Raw genomic sequence first — 10,716 nt, 5'->3', positions numbered from 1 at the left:
CTTTATATTTGGATTTCTATTAGTTTTGTTAGCACAGAGGCGTCTGGCTGAAATAGGGGAAGAAGAAACCAGGGGTCAAGACTGGGGAGATAATAGAACTGTTGGAATGTAGATAAATATGGTCATATACTTTGTTTTACACAAAATACACATGAAAGCTGTGCATGATGAAAGGTGTACACAGACACACTGATACAGGATGCACAATCTTCAGTACAGCCTACCGCACCCTTGCAATTTGTTTTGAAGACTCACAAGAGACACGCAGCAGCATGGTATGACATTGTAGAGTTATTTTCTATGGGAGGTTTACAAAACATCCCAGGAAATGGCAGGTATATTCTTATACACTTCCAGAAAGCTTTGTAAGAAATGGACAGTGGCAACTTTGGGGACGATAATGATATTAATATCTCTATATATCCCACCATTTCAAAACAGATACAGCTTGAAAATGTACATCATATAAAAGTTAAATTTATAATGGAACTTTAAAAAATCATAACTATTAAAAAACAAATATAAACAACATGTTACATGAAAAACCTTTTCCTCCCAAACAGTCAGCCCTCAATGTCCTGCCAAAACAAAGGTCTTTCCCTCCTTACAAAAGGACAGTAAGAATGATACCAGTTGAACCTCTCTAAGGCCCCTTCTACACTGCCCTATATCCCAGACTCAGATCTCAGGTTATCTGTTTATCCCAGACTAAATGGCAGTGGAGACCCATATAATTCAGGTCAAAGCAGATAATCTGGGGCCAGATCCTGGGAAATAGGGCAATGTTCCAGCCTAAGAAGGGAGTTTCACAACCTGGCAAGAGCCACTGAGGAGGTCCTCTCCTGTGTTCCCACCAAATGCACCTATAAGGATAGTGAAAAAGTTTCTGAATATTCTTCAAAGGCAGCACCATCCAGAACATGTAACATGTGAATTTATCCAAATGGGATAAATTTAAGGCATGTGTGACTATAGCCAGATTGGACATCTCAAGTAATAGGTGCCAGTAGCTCAATAGCCTTAATGGTGTGAATGCAGGTCAGTGCCAAAATCTAACTTTCAGATCCAGGATTAAATCCAGGAACATACCTAAAATACGAACCTGCAATTTCAGAGGGAGTATATTCCTTGTATTTTATGTTGACGTGTTTTAACTGCATTATGCCCCACCGTGAGGACAAGCAGGTAATAAATTGTTTGTTTGTTGTTGTTGTTGTTCAGCACAGTCCGAATCCCTATTCCCTGATCTACTTTCAAATGTGTCCCCATAGGTCTTGAGGAGCTATTTGCCTCATGTGATGTAATGCACCATACTTCACATCAGAGCCCCTAAGTCAGTATAGGCAAACAGCCAAGGGTTGGGGACCACATTGGCCTTCTCACAAGATTTTTTTCTTTGCAATTATCTATCTAATCTCTTTAAAATGTCAGTGCCTTGGACTGTTAAGTGTTTTGCAACCTGTGACTTTCCTTCTCGAAACTGTGGACTAAACAAATGATTGGACTATTGCAGAATTTCTTTGAAGCTGACTGTTTTATCATCATTATGTTTTCATCAATCTTTTAATTGTTTTACATTCACATTTTTCAAAATGAGTATTTAATTGTTTTTTAACATCTGCGGTGAATTTTGTTTTAATTTATATTATGAGCTTCCTTGGGTCCCATATTTTGAAAAGGGTAAGGTAATTAATTTATTAATTAGTTGGTGGGTTGCAAGTTCCAGAAAATATCTGGGGAGTATGCACATTTCCTCAGATCCCTTCTGATTATCGTCTCATGTAAGAGAATTAGGCTTACATTTTAAGAGTAACTAATTGTCCGCATTCTATTTCTTATTCTGCAGCATACTATGTTCACTTGGGCAAGTGGCAAACTCGTTTCTACTTTAGATAAAGTGCTTCAGTGTTCTGATAGGTGGAATAATGTTCCCCTAATATTATCTTCTCAGTGCAGTTGTGCAAAAATGATGCAGTAGAGAATTTCTTAAGTAAGTTTATTTGAGAGGATAAGCCTATCTCTTTGAGAGCCTGGCAGGGCATGTCCAGTTTTCCTCAAATCAATTCACTCCAGAAGAAAAACAGTGATATGCTTTAGAACATTCAGACCTTCAGTTACTGGATTTGATGCTGCGATAAATGGAAGCATTGAATCATTCATACATGTATAGTCAGCCCTCCATATTCACAGAATATGGATCCACATCAAGAAAATACACTTTACAAAATTCAAAAAACAAACCTTGATTCTGCCATTTTATTTAAGGGACACCATTTTATTATGCCATTTTATGTGATGGGACCTAAGCATCTGATTTTATTAACCATGGGGAGTCCTGGAACCAAATCCCCACAGATAGCAAGAGCCCACGGTATGTGCATTTATACTGTACAGAAACTGCTCGACACCTAAGAAATTTCAAACAATAACAATATAAAAATACAGAAAAGAAATGTGAAATCTCAGGTGCTTGTACTAACAACATCATAGCTAGTCTTTCAATCAGAGAAGAATTGTTTAAATATAGATGCTATCTGGTGGGCACCAAACTGCACTGAGGCAAATGGACTGACAATGGAAAGAAGTACAGAAGGGATACGATGAAGGAAGCCGTGTGATAAATTGCTGAGCTAAACCCTTTACAAGCAGGGTTTTTGTGAAGTGATTGTTTGTTGAAGGATCATGGTTACCTCTTATGTCTTTTGAAATGGAAATCTAGGATATAAATTACTCAAAGACATACAGTCAGCCCTACACATTCACTGGTGGTAGGTCCACAAGAAGCTTGGAAAGTGGAAATGGCACCATGAATTTGGGGCACCTTTTACTGTTTGGCATTATGTTTGTCACTGCAGTTCTGTACCTTATCTGTAGGCAGGTCACGTAAGAAGGGAGAAGACTGGGTACAATAACACTCAAGCCAGATTAAACATCACCTTCCATCCACCAGTCTGCCCTGGCCAATCACCATCTCAAATCCTGTCTCAGATTTATAAGCATAGGCTGACTATACTTTCTCAGAATGCCGTACTACCCTTAGTTGCACTTGTGGGGATTTAGAAAAACTGTTCTTTACCTCTTTGTTGCAACCCTGAAACAAAATACTTCAAAGAATGACCTCTCAGACCTAACCCTCCCTGAGGTAACCTAAAGTCTGTTGAAAACTCCCCCAGAACTATGATGTTTCCCACAAGGGAATGTTTGACTCTGCCTCTGAAATGCCTGGTGGCTCTTTGGTTTGAGGCAGTGAATACATTCAGACTTTTATGGGGAAAACTTTATGGAAGTGTTTTAGAGGAGCTATCCAAGACAGGTTTCAGTACTTTGGATAGCGCCCATAAACCTCAGCATGAATTCATTGCCCTGAAGCAACGGAGCTATGGGAACACTCTGTCTGAACTGCCACCAAGCTCCATCCATTGGCTTTTATTCTGAGACCAACTGTGTTGCTCCATTTCCTTTTTTCCTTTTTGGAGAAAATAAAAGAAATGTAGTTTCATCTCAGAATGGTCTCATGTGTGCTAAACCAATATGTACTGGTGTCAGACAAGTTTGTTGAATTGCTTCATAAAAGATATGGAGAAAAGCCAATTGCCAGCTGTGGCACAGCCTTGTACTTCCAAGCAGTCTTTGATAGAGAACCACAGAACTGGGAGGGCCCAAGAGACCATCTATTACAACCTATTGGTTTACACAATCCAAACCACAGGGGGCCAATATCAGCCCAATTAATGGTGCTAAATTCAATCTCTGGCTCCGCACATCTTTTAAAAGTACACAGCTTTTCTTTTGATGTCATGTTCTGCTGAGAAATGTTTGCACTTCTTTTAAGTGTCCCAACCTCTCTTGTTGCTTTTCATTTCCTAAAAGGGATTCCTTCTGGGTCAGACAGTGGAACGCCTGCTGTGTTGTTTATGGCATCCTATTAACTTTTGCTCCTCAAAAATTACATTGTTCTTCAACTTTGATCCTTTTTTTAAAAGCGTACGTGTGTGGAATTCATTCACATTTTTTCCCAGCCATGCAACGTTAAGTCATTAACATTCATTTCAATTAAAGGGGCTGCGGATGAAAATAAACCAAGCATCTGCAAGTAAAGTCAAGAAAGTGGCTCTAGGTCTATAATTTAAATTGTTCCTAATTCAAAACATTCTGAAACCTCTAATAGGCAAGGCTACAAACAATGATAAATGATTAAAAAACAGGACAGCTAGGATATTAATATTTAATAGTTGGGCCTATTTTACATTCACAAAACATGTAGTATTTAATATTTCAGTATTTGCAATCATTCAAATAATATTTCTAAATGCCTTAAAAGAAAAAAAATCAAAATTACTTATGTAATTGTAAACAAAACAGCAGATTTTGCCTTTCCTCTTCTTCTATGCTTGTAAAGTCTTGACCTATAATTTCTATGTGATCTATAATGTCATGACTCTTGTTGAACCAAGTATCTTCTAGTGAGCTCCCTTTGATATTAGTGGCCATCCATACAAGGGGCATCGCTGGGTCTGATGTCTGCTGTTAATTATCACCTAATGCCTTGGAGCAGGGGTCCCCAAACTAAGGCCCGTGGGCCGGCTGCGGCCCTCCAAGGTCATTTACCTGGCCCCTGTCCTAAACTTTAGACTTAGGGTTGACCTAAGTCTGAAACGACTTGGAGGCACACAACAACAACAATCCTAATTTTGGACTATTTCATCATAGTCTGGTCCCACAACAGTCTGAGGGACTGTGAACCGGCCCTCCACTTAAAAAGTTTGAGGACTTCTGCCTTGGAGCAACACAAATGCCAGGAGATTGTGAGAGATTTAAATGCCTGCTTCCAGATCTATTTACTTTTTTTAAAAGCCAGGGTAAACTTCAGCAGCAGGTGCTACTACAGCCCAGACCAAATGATTGCCATGCTGTTGTTGGCTGGGACAGAAAAACTGTATTATTGCAAAAGACCTGTTTGCCAGGTCTTACATGTATGCTATTTAGCAGCATGAGCCTTCCTTTTCTTTAGTAATTCTAAGCACCTCCCTTTCTCCTTGTTTAGTTCTCTTCCTCGAGGTTGCTCAAATCTTTTGACAAATCCTATGCCTGATCGAACATGTTTCCAAATATCCTTGGCATTATATAAAGTGAAAGTTGGGAAGTCGCCTGTAATGGAACAGGTAGGTTATGAATAGATTCATGTCAGCTAACTCTAGGCTGATTCTGATGCCTGCAGGAGTTTAGAAAACTTCAATAAAGATTTAGCAAACTCCAAGGACTAGAATAAAAGCAAGATGAACAAAACCTAATTTGAAACTGGGAATAATGAAAAGCAATTGTATTATTATCATCATCATCATCATCATCATCATCTTTATTTATATCCCGCCACCATTTCCCTGGAGGGACTCAGGGTGGCATACATGGCACTCCAGGGCATACATATAACATACAACAGGTAAAAATTGTATAAAAGTATAAAACAAGACACATAAAATTATAACAACAACCCCCATCAACACATATAGCATAAAATCAAAATAATACAATTTTAAAACAACAGTTGATAAAACTAACTGTCGTCAATTCACAAAGTGCCAAGTGTCAGCTTCATATGGGTCCATCCAGCCTAATGAAGGTCAAAGGCCTGTTTGAACATCTATGTTTTCAGGTTGGAATGGAATGATTGAAGGGTGGGGGCTAATCTAATCTCTTTTGGGAGGGTATTCCAGAGCCGGGGGGCCACCACAGAGAAGGCCCTCTCTCTCATCCCCACCAACCACGCTTGAGACCATGGTGGGACCAAGAGAAGGGCTTCCCCTGTCAATCTCAGAGCCCGTGCCAGTTCATAGAAAGAGATGTGGTCACAAAGATAGGTTAGACCTGAAGCATAAAGGGCTTTACAGGTGATAACCTGCACCTTGAACTGAGCCTGGAAACTTGTAAAATAAGCCACCCCAATATTACAGTATGTGTGGCTTCCCCAAACCAAACCTATGTGTTCCACTAAAGCTCCCATGAGCACCATACAATATGGCTTGGGATGATGAAGGTTTCAATGCAGCACCGCTGTAAAAAAAAGCCACCTTAGGAGGACTGCAAGTACCAGTGTGAATCTTTCACCATGTTTCATTCCATTGTCTTGAGCATACTTCTCATTTATATTTGCATATTACATTTATGGCACATGCCGCAGTTGTGAAGCTAGGGCAGAAGTGCAATTTCCTGTCCACCCTTACGTGCCATAAACTGTCATGGATTCCATTTGTTGTTACTGACCATTGCTGACAACAGCAGAGTTTACCCATGCCAGAATAGAGGCCAGTATAGAGGAGGGGGAAGAGCAAGAGAGAGGTATAGCACCTGTACATCTGAAGGCCTTCCAAGAGAAAAAGACTGATAAGGACTGACTGGGGCCTGAGAAAGGAGCTGGCTGAACTGTGGTGAACTTTAACGGGAGGGAAAGGATTCAAGGGGGATAGACAACTAGAGTTTTGGCATGTGATCTTCATTAGCAATTGAGCTATAGTAATTAGGCAATAATGATTTCTTTCTGAGAACCTCTTGTGAGTGATTTTGCATTGCTAGAAAGGTTCTGGAGTACATCACATAAACCCTATTAAGACAGTAATTAAGTTTCTAAAACTTAAAATGTTGATACACCTATAACACCTCCCATTAAAAAATCCTTCCACCATAGCCAGATAATAGTCAAAGTCCCATCTAAATAATTTTTAAAAATAGATCTTACCTGCTGGTGAAGAGAGCACTAACCTAGCCTCACTTGGGAGGAAGTTCTACAGCCTGGGAGCAGCTATCAAGGAGGACCTCTCTCTAATCTTCACCACATGACCACGGTGACAATCGTTTTCACTCGGTGCTTAAAACCCAAACAGACTCATGCAAGGAGAGGGTTTTGGTTTTTTTTTTTTTTTGGTTTTTATGTTTTAGGGTGAAGAAAGATACATCTCTGCTTCAAGGACAGTTTTCGGTTGGGGTAGTTATTATTTTTATTTTGTATACCATTTTATTTATTTATTTATTATTTATTTACTGCATTTATATACCGCTTTTCTCACCCCTGGGGGGGACTCAAAGCGGTTTACAACATAATGGCAAAATGCCAACCGTACATTAGAAAACATAATAGACTGATCAAATCATAAACAATAAATGAGCAACATCAAGTGTACTTATCAAACAACTCAAAAATAACCAAAATAGAAATTTAAATATGTAAATCAAACATTTAGGACATGTTTACTAACAGATCTAATATTAGTAAACAGTTAAAACGTTAAACGTAAAAAGGCAATTTGCAACAATTTTGTTGTTTACTTAGAGTGGTGCGAAGGTTTGGGAAGTGTTTTTCAGAAGAACTTGGGGGCTGCAAAAAGCCTCTGGGAAGACCTGTGACTCATTTGTTGGTGTCATTCAATCATAGAGTTGGAAGAGACAATAAGGGCCATCCAGTCCAGCCCCCTGCCATGCAGGAACATACAATCAAAGCACTCTTTGACAGGTAACCATCCAGCCTCTGCTTTAAAAAGCCTAGCAAAAAACACTCCACCACAATCCAAGGTAGCATGTTCCACGGCCAATAGCTCTTACCATCAACTTCTAGTGGCACATGGAAAGCCTATCATGGGGTCTTCTGGGACTGAGAGTGTGTGATTCACCCAACATCACCCAGTGGGATTCCAAGTGACTATCACTCCAGAGTTATAGTCCTATGCTCAAACCATTATCCTATGCTGGCCCATAGGTCACACTTTCCAACTCATGAGGCACATGGAAGTCTAAATCACTGACGGACATGTGGCCCTGCAACAGTTTCATGATGACAATTCTTTACAGAGGAGTATTGTACAATCTATTTGCCCTTTGAATATTATAGTGATTTGGTATGTAATTGAAACACTTCAGAAACATTGTTCTTTTCTTCTTGCCTTCTTTTTGTTTTAGATGGGGTTATTGTTAGTTCAATGATCTATTTTCTCTTCTTCCCAGTCCTATTAAAGCCAAGATCATCTTGATCCTTCACTATGTGTTTTTTTAGAAGCACTGAATGAAATACACAAGTGTACTTTGCATTCAGTATTTTTGACTTAACAAGCTGATTGACTTCAAGTGATAGCTTCACAATTTCCCCTCCGACCTTCATTACTTACACAAAGATGTGAAGTCAACCTTAACTGAAAGTAATTAAAGCAGCCTTGAAAAATAGCTCCTAGCCTCATCAAGCCATCACACAAACACACACACAAACATGTTTTCACATCAAACCTATTTTTAAGGAACAAAGGACAACATGAAAATGCGTTGAACACTCATTTGTTCACTTATGGTAGACATAGGGCCAACTTATATAAGCCCTACACAAGGCTGACAATACCATTTAGTATGATTTGACTGTATTGTATTCAAAGACCTGAACTGCTTGGTCCTATTTTACTTGAAGGAGTATCTCCCTCCCCCATATACACATGCCCAAGGACTGAGATCTGTGGGAGAGCCCCTCTTCTGTGACCCAGCAATCTTCAATTAAAAGTATGTTTTAAATATGCTTAAAGGATTTTTATCAGGGTTGTTGTATGTCTTTCGGGCTGTGTGGCCATGTTCCAGAAGCATTCTCTCCTGACGTTTCGCCCACATCTATGGCAGGCATCCTCAGAGGTTGTGAGGTATGGATATCCATACCTCACAACCTCTGAGGATGCCTGCCATAGATGTGGGCGAAACGTCAGGAGAGAATGCTTCTGGAACATGGCCACACAGCCCGAAAGACATACAACAACCCTGTGATTCTGGCCATGAAAGCCTTCGACAACAGATTTTTATCAGTCTTTACTCATGTTTTAACAATATTGATTCATAATGTTGATATGTAATTTTTTTAACATTTGTAAATTCATGTTTAAGCTGCAAACTTTTTAAAACATTATATGATTCCTTGAATTCCAATTTGGGGGGAAAGATAAAATATAAATTAGGTAAATACACAACAGAGGGCTTTATCTTCTTTGTGACCCCATCTGTGGGAAGTCTTCTCTTGTAAATCCAATCGGTAATAATTCTGGCTTCATTCTGATTCCAGTTTTAAACATTGGGGCCAAATTGATCTCTTCCAAAATGTACACATCAATTGTTTTAAATTGTTTTAATCTTTTAAGCTCATTTAATTTGTTAAATTGTTCAGTACATATTCAGTCTGTTTCAATTAATTTTTGTCTTATACTTTAAAATATTTATTGTACTTGCACACTACCCAGAGATTCAATGAAATACAGCAGTTATAAATCTAGGAATTGATTTACTGCAGTACACCCTTTAGCACCCTCCAAAGAATCCTTTTGTTGTTTATCTTCCATTCTCCAAGGAGAACAACCTGATCCCAAACCACGGCCAAAAGTGAGGTAAGACATTTCCATTCCCATTTTTGACAGGGCTATCTATCAAAGGTTTCCTACCATTCTAAATTACTGACTGAGATATCAAAGGAAAGCATTGGCATAGACTGCATTTCGAGCTGAAAAATTTAAAACTCCCTTGAGAAGAAAGACAGGGCAAAATTGGCAGAACTACCTCTCCGTTCCACAGCATTTTTCTACCCAACAGTTTATTACAGCTCAGATGTATGCAGTTTTGCACTCTTATCATTCTGTCTGGTAGAGTATGACCCCCGTATCTGTGGGGGATACCTTCCAAGACTCTGCATTGATATCTGAAACTATGAATAATAATGAACCTTCTATTTTGGATGCACTTGGCTGGAGACATACCATAGAATTGCATCAGTGGGCCTAGAGAAGCCAACAAACACTTCCAAGGGGGGATCTTTTTTGGAGGATACGTAAGAAGGCCATAGAGCTACTTGGCGGTAGTAGCTCCAGCAGCGACATTAGGATAAGGGGACAGACCAGCAAAGGGATAGGTTGGATCATCTTGACACATGACCCCAGATTCAATAGGTAAGTGCTGGATCTGGGGCACTTCTGGGCCCCAAATAACCAGGGTTAACCTGCCGAGTGTAAACACCTGCATCCAGGGCCTGCTTTCTTAAAATAAGCAGGCAGGCCCCAGCAATTGATCTCTATTTTGAAGCTGTTGATCATTTTTGTCAAGTATTTGGGTATTTAATGAACAGGTCCAAGTCAGAAATGCAATTAACTCTAGGATGTTTAGAGTATGGCAGTTTTTATATTGTCCAAATTCTATCACTTATTTGGATAAAATTATTCCTAGGAATTTTTCTCAGATGATGAATCTTAATATAAGTAAGCTGATTAAATATGTTGCACAAGAGTGGTCTTAAAATGAGTCTATGGGGTAAAGTAAACATGGGCATTTGGTCACTTTTTACAGAAACCTGTGACAAATGTTTTTTTTCTCCTTTGTGTTTTTATTTTGCTTCCTTTGTTGTAGTGGAACATTATGAATGCAGTTGTATTAGTGTTACAATTACACAATTCTTAGCTCAGATTGTACTGAGGATGAAAAGAATATTCTCGTTATTTTCCTAGTTGAAGTAACATAGGTTTCCTGGCACTCAGAGAACGCTATCAGCAAGAATAATGGAGAAGGAAGACTTTTGCACAGTTCCTCCTTATGTTAAAACACCACAAAGTGCTCCAAGGGAATTATTCTATGAAGAAATACATGGGGTGGGGAGAAAGGCTGCACCAAAACCAAAACATGTTTCTGTGCTGAAACTGTTTCCTGTCCAGGAAGTAT

The sequence above is a fragment of the Anolis carolinensis genome, chromosome 1 (genome assembly GCF_035594765.1).
Source record: "Anolis carolinensis isolate JA03-04 chromosome 1, rAnoCar3.1.pri, whole genome shotgun sequence".
In the NCBI taxonomy this organism is placed as follows: Eukaryota; Metazoa; Chordata; class Lepidosauria; order Squamata; family Dactyloidae; genus Anolis; species Anolis carolinensis.
This window is presented reverse-complemented; position numbering follows the sequence as displayed.